Raw genomic sequence first — 19,042 nt, 5'->3', positions numbered from 1 at the left:
AAAGCGTTAGGGGAAGAAATTGAGTGGATATCTTATTCTTAATCCTTCATATATCTTCTTCATCTAAAGAAGTACTAATGAAAATAAATGTTCTTAGAAATATACGTGTTCTCTCTCAGTCCTTGCTAGTGGTAACATCAGGTAGGGCTTTTTACTAAAGAGCGAAGAATTTAAATCTAATCCTGAACAAGAAGTGGGTAATCTTCTCATCATTCAGTAATAGTTGATATTTTAGGCATTATTTTTGTTTAATACTGTAAGTAAGGTTTTATATCTCATTGCAGTTAATAAGACAAAAACAGTAATTTCATGAGGTATTCTGTTACCATAGTGATAAAAAAAGCACTGGGACTACTTAATCATTAAATTTCATATTAGAAAACAAGACAAAATCAGAAGGGGGCAAAGTCTACAGTGAATCTATCTAAATTACAGAGAATCAATAGATTGCAAAGTCTGATTCAGCAAATTGAGACTTGCATTAAAGAAATTCAACAAAAAGGTGATTTTAATTATGTATCTGGCTATTCCTCAGTAAATAGACTGCCTTCCTTAGTGCTTAAGTTTAGAAACATTTTTAACTCCTAAACTTGTCCTTATTTAAGTCCTTATTTATTGATAAAATGTATTTCAGATTTTCAAAAAAAACTAAAAATCTTTCACTTATATAATTGACATTTTATTCACTTGAGCATCACCACGGTACTTTTCATATGTGCTTGCAGAGCAAAATATTTTTACTGTTTTAAATTTTCGTATTTATAGTGGGGTTAATATTGAGAGTTCAAAGAACAGGCACATTTCACCTTCCCCTTATAATAAAAACAGTTTACTCTTATTTGCTCAACCTGATATGAATATTAATGTATAGTAGGCCTTCAGATTAATGCAAAATGGAAAGGTATTTTTAAATTAAGTTTGGTTTCAGAATATCTGTTTCTTAAATAAGCATTTTGTTCCTTAAATTTTAGATTGAGTTCTTAGAAAGCTCTACCTCTTGTGCTGCAAAAATTGAAAAGGGATTCTAAAATGAGAAAGCATTGCATAATTAACTGTAAGAATTCTAATAATGAAATGCAAATACTGACTTAAAAATTTAAATAACAAAAATAGCATTATCACCCCCAAAGCATTTACTATACCAGTGATTGTTCATGATATTATTTTAAGCTCTGACAATAATCAAAAGTCTTTAGTTACAATGATATCTGTCATTGTGAGTTCCCAAAGGACAGAAAATACACCTTCTAATTTTAGAATTCTCTCCCCTCTGAAATACCATTGGTGATTGACCATAACCATAAGCAACAAAGAAAGCTATACGAAATCTAGTAATCAGAAACACCTTTCCAAATTTTATAAGAACTATGGTTATTTTAACTTAATGCATCTTAAGTCATGTTTCTTGGAGTATAATTTACATAAAGTAAGTATCACCTTTCTTTAAGCATGTGGTTCAATGAGTTTTGCCAGATGAATATAGTATTGAAACCACATCATAGTCAAGATACATTTTCATCACCTCAAACTTCCGTCATGTACTTTGTACTCATTCCCTCCACCCATCCCAAATTCCGGGATATCACTGATCTAATTTCCGTCGATAGCTCTGTCTTTTCCACAATGTCTTATAAATGCCATCATAAAATATGTAGCCTTATAAATGATTTCTTTCCTTTAGCATGATGCTTTAGTGACTCATCCATAGTGTTGCATGCATCAATAGTTCACTCCTTTTGATTACTGAGAAGCATTCCATTGTATAGAAAAACCACATTTGTTATCTATTTGCATGTTGATAAGTCATTTGTATTGTTGCCAGTTTTGGCAATTATGAATAAAACTGCCATAACTATGTATGTGCAGCGCTTTATGTAGATATACTTTTTCATTTCTCTTGGGTAAATACCTAGAAGTGGAATTGTTGGTTCATATGTTCAGTGAATAATTAAATTTATAAGAAACTGCCAAACTGTTTTTCACAGTGCTGTACAATACTGTTTTCCCAAAACAGTGTAGGAGAGTTCCAGTTGCTCTGCATCTTCACCTGGATTTGGAATTATCAGTTTTTCTAAATGTAAACATTATAGCAGATGTGTAGAGGTACCTCATCATGAGTTTAATTTGCATTCCCTTCATGACCAATTATGCTGTACATCTTTTCATGAGTGTATTTGCTATTCATATATGCTCTTCTGTTTACATCTTTAACCCTGTAATTTGTTGGGGTGTTTTCATTTTTATTACTGAGTTGTGAGCTTTTCCTATAGTTTGGGTACAAGTCTTTCATCAGATATGATATGTGTTTTGCAGGTATTTTCTGCCATTCCACTGCTTATTTTTTAATTTTTTAGAGTGTTTTCTGAAGAGCAGACATTTAAAATTTTGATACAGTTTAATTTATTAGCTTTTTTTCTGTATGGTTCATGTTGTTTTTGTTTGAAGAAATAGTTGCCTAACCTAAGGTAGAAAAATTTTCTGTTTTATCTCGAATTGTTAAAACAGTTTTATGCTTTACATTTAGATCTATTTCTTCAAGTTAATTTTGTATATAATGTGAAGTAAAAGTAAAAATTTAATTCTTTTTGCATATGGAAATTCATTTATTACAGCACCTTTTGTTCAAAAGACCATTCTTTTCCTCTTTGAATTAATTTGACCCCATTGTCAAAAATCAATAAATTTATATACGTGGGTATATTTCTGGACTCTGTTATGTTTCATTGATATATATGTCTTTCCTTTTCTAAAACAACTATCTTGAATTCTCTTAGTTTTGCTTTTCTGAAATATCTTCATTTACAGCAAGTCTTGAGATCTAATAGTCTGTGTTCTCCAATTTATTTGTTACTTTTTAAATTTGCTTTGGTCGTTCTGGGGCTTTTCCATATAAATTTTATAATTGAGTGGTCAGTTTCTACAAAGAAATCCAGGATACTGGTTGAGATTGTAGTGATTCTATAGATCATTTTGGAAAGAATTTGATATCTAAAAATATTATTTTCTTCCAATCCCCAATCATGGTACATATTTGCATTTATTGAGGTCTTCTTTAATTTATCTCCACAATGTTTTGTAGGCTTTATTGTAGAAATTTCTAAATCTTCAATCTTTTTTTATTATTATAAGAAAGTATTGTTTGATTTCAGTTCCCAATGTCTCATTGTAGTCTTCAAATGAAAAATCTTATATCTTCCTATCCGAGTGTGATGTCCCTGCGTAGGTGGGGGATGGAGGTTAATGCACAATGGAGAGACTGTAGCAAAGTTCATACAGAACTAATTGATAAGTGCCAAGTTAAAAAATAATAATATATGAAGTCCATTATTATTTTCTATGATCTTGTATGTCTACTTTAACAATGAATTCAAGATGGAAAATGTGACAGTTTACATACTGATCTTAGTTATACTTCTGTGACAAAAGGTCAAACATGGTCAGCAGTGGTAGGTTATTAAAAATTTTTAAAAGTGTACATTATCTCTCATTCCAATATAAGGCTTTAACATGTGAATAATATCACATTTATATTCTGGCATTTTGACGAGTAATAACATGTTTTTGAAGAATCAGCTTCTATATTTAGAAATTGATAACGAAACACCCTAAAAAGTAAAATTAATGTAAAAATTATGTAAAAACCTACCAGTACTTTGAGATAAAATTCTCATTAATCTAAGTGTGAAATAAAGTTAAGTTGAATACATGTTATTTATTAGTTATAAAAATAATGCATCACAAAATAAAGATTGAGTTCAGTGGAAATATCCTACTGTATATTAATGTTAATAACTACATATTTGGTCTTTCACAACGTAAATGTTTTTGTCCATCTAAATATAAATATTTGGCTAATAGGTATTTCTTGGGTCTGGGGGTATTATCATTATGTTTTCTAGCCCATATAACTCTATGCTGTTTTCAACGAAATGGGAAAATTACCTAAACTGTTCTGACAACTAAGATATGATTATGTTTGTATTAATACTTTTGTTTTGATTGAGGATGCTAGAGTTGTAAATCTAAATTTCATAAAGAAAATAAAAGGACAAAATTACGAAAGAAATATGAACAGACATTTCACCAAAGGGAATATAAAATGGCAAGAAGAACATAAAAAGAAGTTTGACATCATTAACTATTAGAAAATAAAACCCTCAATGAGATATCACTACACACCTATCAGCATGACTCAAATTTTAAAAATAATGACAAAACAAATGCTGGCAAAGACAAATAGTGACAAAAACAAATGCTGATGGGAAATTCTAGATAACTCATACACTACTGGTAGAAATATAAAAGAACACAGATAGTCTGGAACATAGCTTAGCAGTTTCTTAAAAACTAAACATGTAACTACTGTAACTGTGTTACATTCACACATGGAATATCATTTAACAATAAAAAAATAACAAACTTTTGATACATGTAATGACTTGAATAAATTTCCAAAAAATTTGGGTGAGGAACCCAATCCCCAAATATTACATAGTCTATACTTCTATTGCTATAACATTTTTGTGATAAAATTATAGAACTGGAGAACAGATTATAGTCACCAGGAGTCAGGGACAGAGTAGACAAATAAGGATGTGGTGAGCTCTAAAAGGTCAACATGAGGGATCCTTGTGATGATGGAAATGTTCTGCATCTTGATTATATGAATGAAATCTATCTTATGCACTTTAAAATACACTCATAAAAAAAATAAATAAAATACACTCGTAACACCCATTTATTGAAAAACTATCTGTATTTCAAGTATAAATTGAACAAGTGTAAATCTTATTGATCTGCAAAGATATTTGCCACATGAATTCTTTACAGTGCTTTTGTAAGACAGACATTATTATATCATGCTTAAAGTGTTATTTTCTATGTGGTATTATTAATGATATTAATAGTATTATTTATATTAACAATAACCATTCAGTTTTTAATAAGCATTTATTTCCCCAACTACTATTACTAATATCAATATTTCTTTGTTGAATATTCCTCTCCATATTTATTCATACTCTCTTCCATATTTTGTGTGAGATATATTCCTGCAGAAAAATTGCATAGAGGATAAGTATATTCTAATTTTTTAACTATATTGCAAAAGTGCCATCCAGTAAAGTTTGTCATAGAACCATCCCATCAAAGATGTGTGAATGTTTCCATTTATCCAACTTTGGTTGACTTTGAGGAGTGGCCACTACCCACTTTGACAAACCCAGTGCAAAATTGCTAGCCATTATTGTGATAGAGACTAGGGGTATTCAAGTGGTGAGAACTTTTTTCAAGTTTGAATAACACAGAGTGAAGCAGAAAGATGGAAAGAGGGAATCTGCACTGCTTAAACACCTAAGAAGGAATTCAAGCCCAAATGGTGTTTATGGATGGGTTGCTTTCTGCAAACAACAAGTGATTACATTGCTTCAGATAAGTTAATATAACAAAATATCATCTGTGTGTTATTAGCAATGTGTTACATATTTTCAGCCTATAGTTTGGGGAACATAATTCTGATGAATTTAGTTTTAGTGCCAAATGATTCAGCCACCAGTTTACATTGGCCATGTCCCAATTCACTCCTCCTAGAGCTGTCTACTGTAGCTGTAGGGCTTACATCTTGCTTTGCTCCACATTAGACAGGAGATATTTTCTGAAAGCAAAGAGATTTTGAAAGGGACAGACTTATTGTAGCTCAGCAAATCCCAGTGAAGACAGAAAGACACCAAAAGAAGCTCACTAGCCTCAAAAAATATCATCAAGAAAAAGCCTTTAATTCTTCAAATATAGTAGACAACATATTGATAAACAATCTGGAGTTTTTTATTCTTTATTTTGGACAGATGTAGCAGTTTTAGTGGATCAATCACATACAAATTATTCAGCTAATACTAGAAAATAAATTTTAAACATACAAGTTGTCTTTATATCATTATGCTTTGAAAAATAGTTTCATGGAATAGAGAGTGACATGTAGCTCACGCTAGCCCTGGAATGTAATCCTGACTCAAACCATCCTTTTGCAGCTATCACTTCTTTAATCTTTCTTTTCCTTATCTAAAAAAGTCAAAAGAAAACCTGTCCTACAGAGCTGTTGTGGTAATTATAGATAATGTTATATATAAAGCCTGACATAAAAGAGCTAATCAATAACTATTATTTACAGTGTCTATCATAAAGTTGGTCCTTACAGGTGATCTCACCTAATATGCTGAATTATTATTATCTACTGCATTATCTACATCTGCCCACTAAACTGTGAGTTCCCTGAGTGCAGAAACCATGTCTTAGCTCTGTGCCCTATTATTGAACATGTGGTTGTTACTCCATAAATGTTTCCTGGGATCAAGGGGAAAATGCCTCAAATTCCTAAAACTGCCTTATGTCAGGTGCAGGGATTACCATAATCAATTTAAGGATATGAATAAAATGTTTATATGAGTAAGGTAGCCCATATATATATTATATAATTTGATTCACTACTAGTATCATATTTTTATAGAGCTAATCAATGTATCAAAAAAACCCAAAGTTCAATTTTTATCACCCGTTCTTATATGTAATTATTAATATCTTGGAGTTTTATAGCCAGGGTTTGATAAATGTTTCTGAATTTAATTGCATATGTATAGCCAAATTTATCCCAATATTTTAATAATTTCCTGAATTACTTTTAAGGTATCACAAAGAAGCTAAATGTATATTAAAAATCATAAAAAGGAACATATTTTAAAACTCTATATATTACAAGATAATGGAGAAAAATGATTGAGGATTGAGATTCACAGGTGAGAAGTCAATCTTGACCTTCTTGTATTTTTCTTTGATGATGACCTAATGTTGATGCAATACTGTTGGCTAACGAACTGATGCCGGTTATAGTTAGTTCATACGAGTATGTTCAAATGCTATGAGTCTCTTCATTTACTATTATTTATTTATTATATTATACATAGTATGTGTCATAACATAATGCATTATTTGTTGCATTAACATTATATAATATTAAACTATTTTACATAATGCCTATTAGGGGTACATTTTTCTTATTACTCTTGTATACTGTGTGTTATTCACTTGCCTAAATAATCAGCACAGATGCATAAAGTATGAAAGTTGTGAGATCTTTTTGACTCTCATTTGCTTTTTTATGCATTTTAACTTACTTATCACTTCTATCACCTTATCCCTAACTTTTCACAGTGTATGCGTGTGTCTATTTGTATCGTCTCTAGCCTGTCTTACCCCACACCCCCACCCCCAGTAAAGTCTGCTGCTCTTCTTGAAGCAGGGCTCTCACAGTGCTGTCTTCCAGACCTAAATCCTAAATGTGCCATATGGTTTATACTTCCAAGGTTCTACTAAGGTTTATTTCAATGTGATGATTAATGTGATAAACTGTATTAATATGTTCTTAGAAATGGCAAGTGATAATCCTCCTTGTATGGGTCATTCCTATGCATTTTTGAAGTGACCTTATAGAGTAAAGGTCATCCACATGGCTGAGTGTTTCAGGCTAGAAGGGAAGTGAAGTTAGAACCTCTTGTCAGTTTCACCATCTATTCAACATCATTTAGCTAGAGACACAGAAGTGGTTCTTTCCTCATGTTTCCACATTCACAACACCCAGGCAGTCATGAAGTTGAGACCATTCTCCCACTTACATATTTCTTAAATCCCTTGTTGTCTATCCCATTAGCTTCCCTCTTAACTAAGGAACTCATCATCATATTTTGCCTGAATACCCAATAGCTGCCTCACTGGTTCCTGATACCTTAGTCTGTCTGTCATCACATCTGTCAGGAAGACATCATGTAAATCACATCATTGTCACGCTCTTGTTCAAAATTCTTCAGTGGTTCTCATCACCTGAAAGAGAAATTTTCATGTTTACTACATGGCATGTAAGGCCTTTGTCATTTGGCCCCCTTGCCCACCACCGCCACCCCCAAACTTTATGCTGCAGGAATTTATAATTATTTGCAGTCTCCAAAGCACAATTCCAATTTACACTACCATCTTTGCATTTGCTGTTCTTTTCTCAGAAATATTCAACCTGACTTATTTATGGAAAAAAGTCTTATTCTTCTTTCCAGTCTTAGGTTAATGTTGCCTGTTCTGTGACACTCAGTGTTGCTCTTACAAATCAACCTAATATCTTCGATTATTTTCCCACCTCTTCTTATATGTTATACTTATTATTAGTGTCTTTATAATTTTTAATTTGCATGCCTATCAATAAACTGCATACATTTTTGAGGGTGGGGATTAATTATTGTCATCACTGTGTTCCTAGACACTAGAATAGTCATAGTACATATTAGGAGCTCAATAAATATTTGTCAAGTATATGAGTGCATGAAGGCCCTGAACTACCACTCACATCCTAATTCCATGTACTAATGGCTAGTTCATTGCTTAAACAACCCATATAAATTTTTTCAGTGTCCAGGGATCTGAGGGAAAAAGCTCAGTACATATTATCTTGTTTTTCTATAAGCAGATGCCACCACCCTCTACTTTACTAGTATGAAGTACCCAAAAGAGAATTAAAGTAGAAAAAGAGAAACATGGTTGGTTAGTGACTAAATCATATTGCTGTGCTAGAGAAGCACTATTATCTAATATTTATCATTCAATGTTATCTAACATATAATATTTCTAGTGTTTGATATTATCTGATGCTTTCTATTCTGGGAAAATTTCTAAAAAATTTACAATCACATAGGTTAACTCAATTAATCTATAGGTGTATAATTAGCTCCATTTTATAGATGAGGGACTTGAGAGGATATTTCATAGTTTGCCCAAGATCTTACAGAAAGTAAATAAAGAAGCAAGGATTCAAACCCAGGCCTTATAGCTTTAGAGATCTATCCCAACCACACCACCATATCACTTTGTAATTGGAGTAGTGTCACAAGATTTTGACTCAGCTTGTTTCTAGGCCTGTCTGATGAACATTTGGTGAGTCCACTAGGAGTTATTTGCAAGAGGGATTTTTTTAACCTAAAAAAAAATTAGAGAAAAGATTTCTGTGCTGAAGATAGCATGGTGCCCGTCTTGGATAATAATTCCCCAGCAGGTGCAATGAACTTGTACCTGAGGGCTTAAGGAGAAACTCTAGGCTGAAAATGAAAAGTTGTTTTTACACCAGGCACAAGGCATAAAGAGCTCTTACATCTCCAGATGAGAAATCGTGGGAGGATTAGCATTTATCTCACTTCTGCTTTGAGCACAGCATGGATTTGGCCTGTAGTGCTATGGGGCTGGGCTTCTAAAATTTTAATGCACTTGGATACACCTGTGGCATTGTTAACATACAGAGAAGGTTATTCACAAAATAACATGCAAAACAACATACAAACTTCAAATTATCTGCTTGAGGTTTTGGGTTGATTTTGATTTCCAGTGTTATTCAGAAGCACTGGAAATTTTCCTTAAATCCTAAGCAAAATTTCGACAGTTTGTATTTTCATGGCAATTTTGAACTACCATTTCTGGTGTCTGATAAAATAATTCTGACTTGAACACTTCTTTCCATGAGCGTTTGCTTTCTGCTTTACAACTCTAACCTAGACAGGCAACTGAATCACTCTTGCTCATTTTTTCCTGCAAACTATTGCAACCAAAGTTTTTAATGCATGGCAAATTTTAGTGAAGATTTTCAGTAGTGAAAAACGTTTTATGTCAGAAAAGCTTTCATGTCCTGTTATCCTTAAAAGTTCTTTGGCCTCATCATAAGTGGACATTCTCTGGCCACCCATCTCCAGAGAACCCAGGCTTATTGCCTACTTCCCTTCCTACACTCCAATTTCTCCCTGCTTACAGCAAATTCCAAACTCCTTATTAGTGTTTTATGAATAACAGTTGGCTATTACTTTGTTTTGTACAAAACAAGGCATTAAGGGCCCAGACTTCCCCTCCCAGGGCAGTCGTTCAAAGTACCCTTCCCAAATTATAAACATTAAGTAAATTTTTAAAAATTCCTTCTTCATGGATTCTCTTGTGGCAATAGTTAAAATAAATATTTTACTCAACCATCCTTGAATATGCATTCTTTATTAATTGCCAAACGTATGCATAGTACAAACCCACGTATGTCACTAAGGTTTGCAAAGAATTCCGCTGGCTCTCACTCATTATTTACAAAGAAATTGTCTCTCACCAAGGCTTTAAAATCAGTTTGATTAATTTGTGTTTTTTAATTGATTAATCTTAGCATTTTAAATAAAAATATAATTATTACATTTTTACATTTATTATTACATATATTTAAATTTACTTGAATAAAAAACTGTAACCACATACCAAATTGTTTTTATTTTTGGACAGTATTTTTCTTTTTTCTTCTTTTTTGCTTTGTTCCTCCTTACTCCTCTCCTTTACCCTATATTTGAGCCCTTATTTCCACCGTATTTGTTAAAAAACAAGTGAATGTCTTCCTAAACTATTCGTGAGAATGGAATGGAAACATAAATATTGGGTTGGCCAAAAAGTTCGTTCGGGTTTTTTCTGTATAGAACCATGTGCTCCTATGCAGTCATCTTCTCATTCAGATACATCCAGGGAATGCCTCTATATAACCTCATATAGCTATAATTAAATCATTTTAGTGACTTTTATATTTGACATTAAAATTTATAAATGAGCAGAAAAGTAAAAATCTATTAATGACCCTTTTCCAAAAGCAATGAATTCATCCCCAAGTAATCAGCAAGAGCAATCGATAGAACTATACCTTATAAAAACTTAAAACTATTTCATAAAACCCAACATTCAAATCACTATGATAGCTACAGAATTGTCTTAAAGGATCTCACCATACTTTGGTCTAACAACCAAAAATTAAAATTGTTGGTTATTGCTAAATTTACTAGTAGAAGGCAATTATGTTTTCTCTTGGACAGAAGCATTGATTTAGAGATCAAATTGTTTACAATTTATATGCTGTGAAGTATATATTTAGGAGACATTATGGTTTTCTCTTCTTTTTTTATTGACATTACAAGGTGATGCAATGATTTTTTTTTCTTTTGCTAATCAAAAATCATAAATACTCTTCTTACAGTTATGACATTATTACAACGTCATAATGAGTCGCAGGCATCATGAATTGAATGCAGAATGGTTTAATAAAAAATGTCCTCTGCATGCTAGCCGTTAATAACTCAGTAGGCACAGTGCCAATTACCCTCTGTGACCTAAATGGAAAAGGAATACAGGTTACATTGGTTGTTAGAACAATGGAAAAGACGATGGTAACATGTCAGGCCATAGGATGATTATAGCAGGGAAAAAAGAAGATTTAAAAAAAAAAAAACAACACATCAAAACTGCCAGAGTCAAATCACAATTAATACAACATGTGTTTGTATGAAACTGTTTAAATAATGGCCATCTCATAAGCAGTAAAACATGCTCCCTCTTTCACAGTAGTAATTCATTCTTAGGAGAATAATACAGAAATTCACCTTGGTTAGTAAAAGACTGTCTGATTTTGTATCTCAGTGTCTACTTCTGAAATCTCCTGATACCAAATTTTTGCACAGAGCATGTCAGTGTTCTGTGTTAGTATCCTGGAAAGTAAACTGCACTGCAACAGAGGTCTTTATCAGAATCTCTTGTTCTAAATCTCAATTTGGTCCTTGGTCTTTCTTTTCACAGTAGGGAAAAACGCTAATAGTGCTATCTTTGCCTGGGAGGAGAGATAAGACACACCATTCATCTACTATTTATCCCTTGGGTTTCTTGCCAATAGATGCTTAGTAGTGCTGAGACCCTAACCTACGGTAACATCTTTCATTTCAAAGATGGTGTCAATAATAATAGTCTGGAGATAATAAGAGAGAAGAGGACAGGAGAAATGTAGGAGAATAAGCGTAGTGAGGGTGAGGTGTAAGTGAGAGTAAATCGAATGGCAAGAAATGAAGTAACACAAAGTGCAAGAAATGGAAGATTAAAAAATAATGAAGCCATTAAAAATGTAAGGGCTACTGCTGAGAAAAAATTCTCTAGGACCCTGTGGCTTTTGATTTGTCTTCCTGTCTCAACAACTCTGACCTTTCACCTGAAATCCATATTCCTTTCCCCAAACTCTTGTTCCACAAATGCTAAAGTCTGTTAAGTCTGTTCTCCAAGAAGATTAGGAAATATTCTCTTTGTTGCTTCCGTTGCTCACACATTACTGTTAGGTGCCCCCCTGTTACATACACACACATGAGAGAGAGAGGGAGAGAGAGAAGGAGGGGATTTTTTTATGAAGTTATGTTACTATTTTACCATATGTATTTGTGTGTAATAATTGTGACCCTGGGCAATTATACAGAAGAACTACATCCAATGAAAATTAGATAAATTTACAAGACAAACAAACATGAGGTTAATAAAGCTATTTAATCACACCAAATTTACATCTGACCTTTGTCATTTATCCAAAGCAATGTAGTAAAACGCTCTAATCACTACTTCTGCTTTATTTTCAGTTCTCTTTATGCAACTTAATATATTTCTTATACTGTATTTTCATGTCTGACAGAGGCTGCATTTCTCTCAGTTTATTGACATTGTGATAGTCTGTATAGTTTATCCTCATTTTTTTTTGTTTTGGTTGCTTGAGGGAGTCTTTTTTTTTTTTTTTTTTTACTTTCCTGCAGAACACTGTATTGTGTTTCTTGGCAAAAGATTTTTGAAAAGCTTTTTTTTCTTCATATATATTTCCAGGGTGTAGACTCAAACATAAAAATGCAAAGTCTAATTTGATATTTTGGTTTTATAACTCATTAATTCATTGTTATAATTTATTAAGAATTTATTTGAACTTTAAAATTATTTTAATTTGCATTTCTTCCAATAGTAGAAAGATTATCTGTGTTCATATGATTTAGTTAGTAATTTCATCACATGAACACAGGTAATATGTAACACTGTACACTGTGTTAAATTATACACCCACTTTGAAAACTTGCTAATTTTAAAGCTACAATAATCTAGACAGTCTGGTTACATCATAAGAATAGACAAGTGGATCAATAGAACAGGTTTGATAATCCAAAAATAAACCCTTACATTTGTGTTACATTGATTTTTCGCAAAGGTGTCAAAGCATTTTGATAGGGAAAAGATGAACTTTTAACAAAACATCATGGGACAATAAGATATACACATGCAGATATTTATACTTATCTCACACCATACACAAACATTAGCTTAAAATGGATGACAGATTTAAATGCAAGAGCTAAAACTATAAATATTTTATAAGAAAACATAGGAGAGGGAGAAAAAGATGGCGGCGAAGTAGAGAGACGTGGAGTGCATCCCTCTCCACAGATGCATTGGGAATGCACGGAAGGATGCAGTCATTCCCACAGAGAACCAGCTGACCACCAGCAGACGGCCTCGGACACCAGAAAGGACTGCGGGGAACCTGACATAGCCGGTAGGGAGGCATCTACGAGGGCTCAAAGAGGGTGAAGCGGCGGAGCTGTGGCAGACGGGAGGGAGTGAGAAACATACGGAGGGTCCGCAGCGCAGCTCAGCGTTCCCGGACCGAGACATCGATTCGCGGCTGAACGGAGGGTCCAGGAGCGGGAGCGTGGGAACCGGAGAGCTGGTTCAGGGGGAGAAACATTGTTGCCGGTAGGGTGACGGACCGAGAGGACAGGAGGGAGGAGGTCCGCGGAGAGGAGTGCCCGTCCCTGAGAGCTGCCCGGCCATGATGGCGGCTGGAGGCTGCAGGCTCCTGGGCGGGGGGGAGGAGCCGCGCGCATAGCCTCTCCCTCTCTTTCGGTGCCTCTGCAACAGGCAGTGGAGAGACGCCCTGCGGGGCCACCTAAGGCACTCAGGGATAACAAGCACCCTCAGGCGCTCGGGCGGGGCTAGATTAAAACTCCTTGCAACGCCAGCAGCAGGGAGGCTGCCGAGAGAAAAAAAAAAAAAAACCAGCATCAAAAAGAAAAAACCCCGAGAGAGGCCCAACTCTAAGACTTTCTGTGTACGCCTGAGCCACCAGCGCCCTCTGCAACAGGCACCTCCAAGCCTGACTGAAGCAACAGTGCGCCACTGCTCACTCCCTCCCAGGAGAAGGAGCCACTATTGCACCCTCTCCCTCCCCACACACCGAGGCTTACAGACGAACAATAAGGGAACCTCTGCTGGTCACAGAATAACGCAAAAAAAAAACCCAAGGCAAGGAGAAGGACACTTACAGCTGAGACGCTAAGGAAACAGAAATAGTAGTATCAATACCTATTGAACTGGTCCATTCGGGGATCAGTTCTGGATTTTTTTTTTTTTTTTTTTTCCTTTCTCTTTTTTTTTTTTTTTTTTTTTTTTTTGATTTATTAAATACGATCTTAGCCCTAAGGGATCTACAAGTTTTACAACATAATTTTTTAAGGATATTTTTTACTCTTTTTTTTTTTTTTTTTTTTTGCCTTTTTAAATACTTCTATATCTAGCTAAGTTTTTGGTAGTACGGACAAAATATCTTTCATACTTTCCTTTCATCCCTTTCTTTAATACACTTCTATTCCTTTCTTTCTCTTTGCATATTTCCAACCACATTACGCTCTTCTGTTCCCCTTTCTTCCAGCCATTTTAAGTGTATTTTATCTTAACATACTTATAAGCAACACTATCGGTCTGCTCAGACTCCTTGCTCTATTCTCCAGATGATGCACTGCCTTGGTATTAATATTAGGCTTTTGTCTTTATCTTAGTTCTTAGTACAGTTGTCTAATTACATTCTGAGAATCTCCATTCTCTCTGGTGGTACTCCAGCTCATTTCTATATTTGATCCTAGCTTACAAAATCTCCCTGGATTGATGTTTGTATGTGTAGGGTGTTATTTGTTGTTTGTTTGCTTTTGCTTTTGTCTCTGATTTGTTCTGTTTCAGTTGTCAATTTCTGCTGGGTTTCTCTCTGAATATCTGATAGCACACTGGGGTTCTGTCAGGTCTTTCTAGAGCCTTATGTCCTAACGGATTCAATAATTGTGTGTCTTATACATGTATGTGTTTCCTAGACTGAATATTCGTCTAATCCAATACTTGGACATTAGTCTGAGGCTTGGACAGTCTTCTATAAACACCTCTATCACCAGGACAAGCAACCCCAAAAGCTTGGACAACCATGAGGAAACAAAGAAACCCCATGCAGGCAAAGGAGCAGGAAAAAAACCCACAAGACCAAATAAATGAGGAGGAAATAGGAAAAATGCCTGAAAAAGAATTTAGAGTCATGATAGTAAAAATGATACAAAATCTCGATAACAAATTAGAGAAAGTACAAGAAACAGTTCATAAGAACTCAGAAAAACAAACAGCAATGGATAACAAAATAACTGAAATTAAAAATACTCTAGATGCTCTAACCAGCAGAATGACTGAGGCAGAAGAACGAATAAGTGAGTTGGAAGATAGAATGGGAGAAATAAACGCCACAGAGCAGGAAAAAGATAAAAAAATAAAAAGACTAGAAGACAGCCTCAGAGACCTCAGTGATAACCTTAAACGTACCAACATTCGAATTATAGGCATCCCAGAAGAAGAAGAAAACAAGAAAGGGTCTGTGAAAATATTTGAAGAGGTTCTAGTGGAAAACTTCCCCAACATGGGAAAGGAAATAATGAACCAAGTCCAAGAAGCACAGAGAGTCCCATACAGAATAAACCCAAGGAGAAATACACCAAGACACATATTAATCAAACTAACGACAATTCAACACAAAGAAAAAATATTAAAAGCAGCAAGAGAAAAGCAACAAACAACATATAAAGGAAAACCCATCAGGATAACAGCTGACCTTTCTACAGAAACTCTGCAGGCCAGAAGGGAATGGCAGGATATCCTGAAAGTCCTGAAAGAGAGAAACCTACAGCCAAGAATACTCTACCCAGCAAGAATCTCATTCAGATTTGAGGGAGAAATCAAAAGCTTTCCAGACAAGCAAAAGTTAAGAGAATTCAGCACCACCAAACCAGCCTTACAACAAGTGCTAAAGGAACTTCTCTAAGTAGGAAACACAAGAAAAGGAAAACACCTACAAAAACCAACCCAAAACAATTAAGAAAATGGTAATTGGAACACACATGTCAATAATCACTTTAAATGTAAATGGATTAAATGCTCCAACCAAAAGACACAGACTGGCTGAATGGATACAAAAACAAGACCCTTCTATATGCTGCCTACAAGAAACCCACTTCAGACCAAGAGAGACATATAGACTGAAAGTGAAGGGATGGAAAAAGATATTCCATGCAAATGGAAGTCAAAAGAAAGCTGGAGTAGCAATACTCATATCAGACAAATTAGACTTGAAAGTAAAGACTATTAAAAGAGACAAGGAAGGGCACTACATAATGATCAAGGGATCCATTCAAGAAGAACATATCACAATGGTAAATATCTATGCCCCCAATATAGGAGCACCTCAATACATAAGGCAAATGCTAACAGCTATAAAAGGGGACATCGACAGTAACACAATTATAGTGGGAGACTTGAACACCCCACTTACATCAATGGACAGATCATCCAAACAGAAAATAAATAAAGACACACAAGCTTTAAATGACACATTAGACCATCTCGACTTAATTGATATTTATAGGACATTCCATCCAAAAACGACAGACTACACTTTCTTCTCAAGTGCACACGGAACATTTTCCAAGATAGATCACATCTTTGGTCACAAATCAAACCTCAGCAAATTCAAGAAAATTGAAATCATATCAAGCATCTTCTCAGACCACAACGCCATGAGACTAGATATCAATTACAGGAAAAAAACTGCAAAAAAGACAAACACATGGAGGCTAAACAATTCACTCTTAAACAACCAAGGAATCACTACAGAAATCAAAGAGGAAATCAAAAAATATCTAGAAACAAATGACAACGAAAACACAACAACCCAAAACCTATGGGATGCAGCAAAAGCAGTTCTAAGAGGGAAGTTTATAGCAATACAGTCCTACCTTAAGAAACAAGAAAATGATCGAATAAACAACCTAACCTTACACCTAAAACAACTAGAGAAAGAAAAACAAAGAAACCCCAAAGTGAGCAGAAGGAAAGAAATCATAAAGATCAGAGCAGAAATAAATGAAAAAGAAAGGAAAGAAACCATAAGAAAAATAAATAAAACTAAAAGCTGGTTCTTTGAGAAGATTAACAAAATTGATAAACCATTAGCCAGACTCATCAAGAAAAAGAGGGAGAAGATGCAAATCAACAGAATTAGAAATGAAAAAGGAGAAGTCACAACGGACACCTCAGAAATACAAAACATCATGAGAGACTACTACAAGCAACTATATGCCAATCAATTGGATAACCTGGAAGAAATGGATACATTCTTAGAAAAATACAATCTTCCAAGACTGAACCAGGAAGAAATAGAAACCATGAACAGACCAATCACAAGTACAGAAATTGAGGCAGTGATTAAAAATCTCCCAACACACAAAAGCCCAGGACCAGATGGATTCACAGGCGAATTCTATCAAACATTTCGAGAAGAGTTAACACCTATCCTTCTCAAACTCTTCCAAAATATTGCAGAAGGCGGAGCACTCCCAAACTCATTCTACGAGGCTACCATCACCCTGATACCAAAACCAGGCAAAGATGTCACAAAAAAAGAAAACTACAGACCAATATCACTGATGAATATAGATGCAAAAATCCTCAACAAAATACTAGCTAACAGACTGCAACAGCACATTAAAAAAATCATACACCACGATCAAGTGGGGTTTATCCCTGGGATGCAAGGATTCTTCAATATAAGCAAATCAATCAACGTGATACATCATATCAACAAATTGAAGGATAAAAACCATATGATCATTTCAATAGATGCAGAAAAAGCTTTTGACAAAGTTCAACATCCATTTATGATAAAAGCTCCCCAGAAAATGGGCATAGAAGGAAATTACCTCAACATCATAAAAGCCATAGATGACAAACCAAAAGCCAACATTGTTCTCAATGGAGAAAAACTGGAAGAATTCCCTCTAAGAACAGGAACAAGACAAGGGTGTCCACTCTCACCACTGTTATTCAACATAGTTTTGGAAGTGTTAGCCACAGCAATCAGAGAAGAAAAAGAAATTAAAGGAATCCAAATTGGAAAAGAAGAAGTAAAATTATCACTCTTTGCAGATGACATGATACTATATATAGAAAACCCTAAAGACTCTACCAGAAAACTGCTAGCACTCATTGATGAGTTTAGTAAAGTAGCAGGATACAAAATTAATGCACAGAAATCTCTTGCATTCCTATACACTAACAACGGAAGAGCAGAAAGAGAAATTAAGGAAACTCTCCCATTCACCATTGCAACAAAAAGAATAAAATACCTAGGAATAAACCTGCCTAAGGAGGCAAAAGATCTGTATGCAGAAAACTTTAAGACATTGATGAAAGAAATCAAAGACGACACAAACAGATGGAGGGACATACCATGTTCCTGGATTGGAAGAATCAACATCGTGAAAATGACTGTACTACCCAAAGCAATTTACAGATTTAATGCAATCCCGATCAGATTACCAATGGCATTTTTCACAGAACTAGAGCAAGAAATCTTACGATTTGTATGGAAACGCAAAAGACCCCGAATAGCCAAAGCAATCTTGAGAAGGAAAAATGGAGTTGGTGGAATCAGGCTTCCTGACTTCAAACTATACTACAAGGCCATAGTGATCAAGACAGTATGGTACTGGCACAAAAATAGAAAGGAAGATCAATGGAACAGAATAGAGAACTCAGAAGTAAGCCCAAACACATATGGGCACCTTATCTTTGACAAAGGAGGCACGAGTATACAATGGAAAAAAGACAGCCTCTTCAATAAGTGGTGCTGGGAAAATTGGACAGCAACATGTAAAAGAATGAAATTAGAACACTTCCTAACACCACACACAAAAATAAACTCCAAATGGATTAAAGACCTACATGTAAGGCCAGACACTATAAAACTCCCAGAGGAAAACATAGGCAGAACACTCTTCGACATACATCA

The sequence above is a fragment of the Hippopotamus amphibius genome, chromosome 8 (genome assembly GCF_030028045.1).
Source record: "Hippopotamus amphibius kiboko isolate mHipAmp2 chromosome 8, mHipAmp2.hap2, whole genome shotgun sequence".
NCBI classification, from domain to species: domain Eukaryota; kingdom Metazoa; phylum Chordata; class Mammalia; order Artiodactyla; family Hippopotamidae; genus Hippopotamus; species Hippopotamus amphibius.
This window is presented reverse-complemented; position numbering follows the sequence as displayed.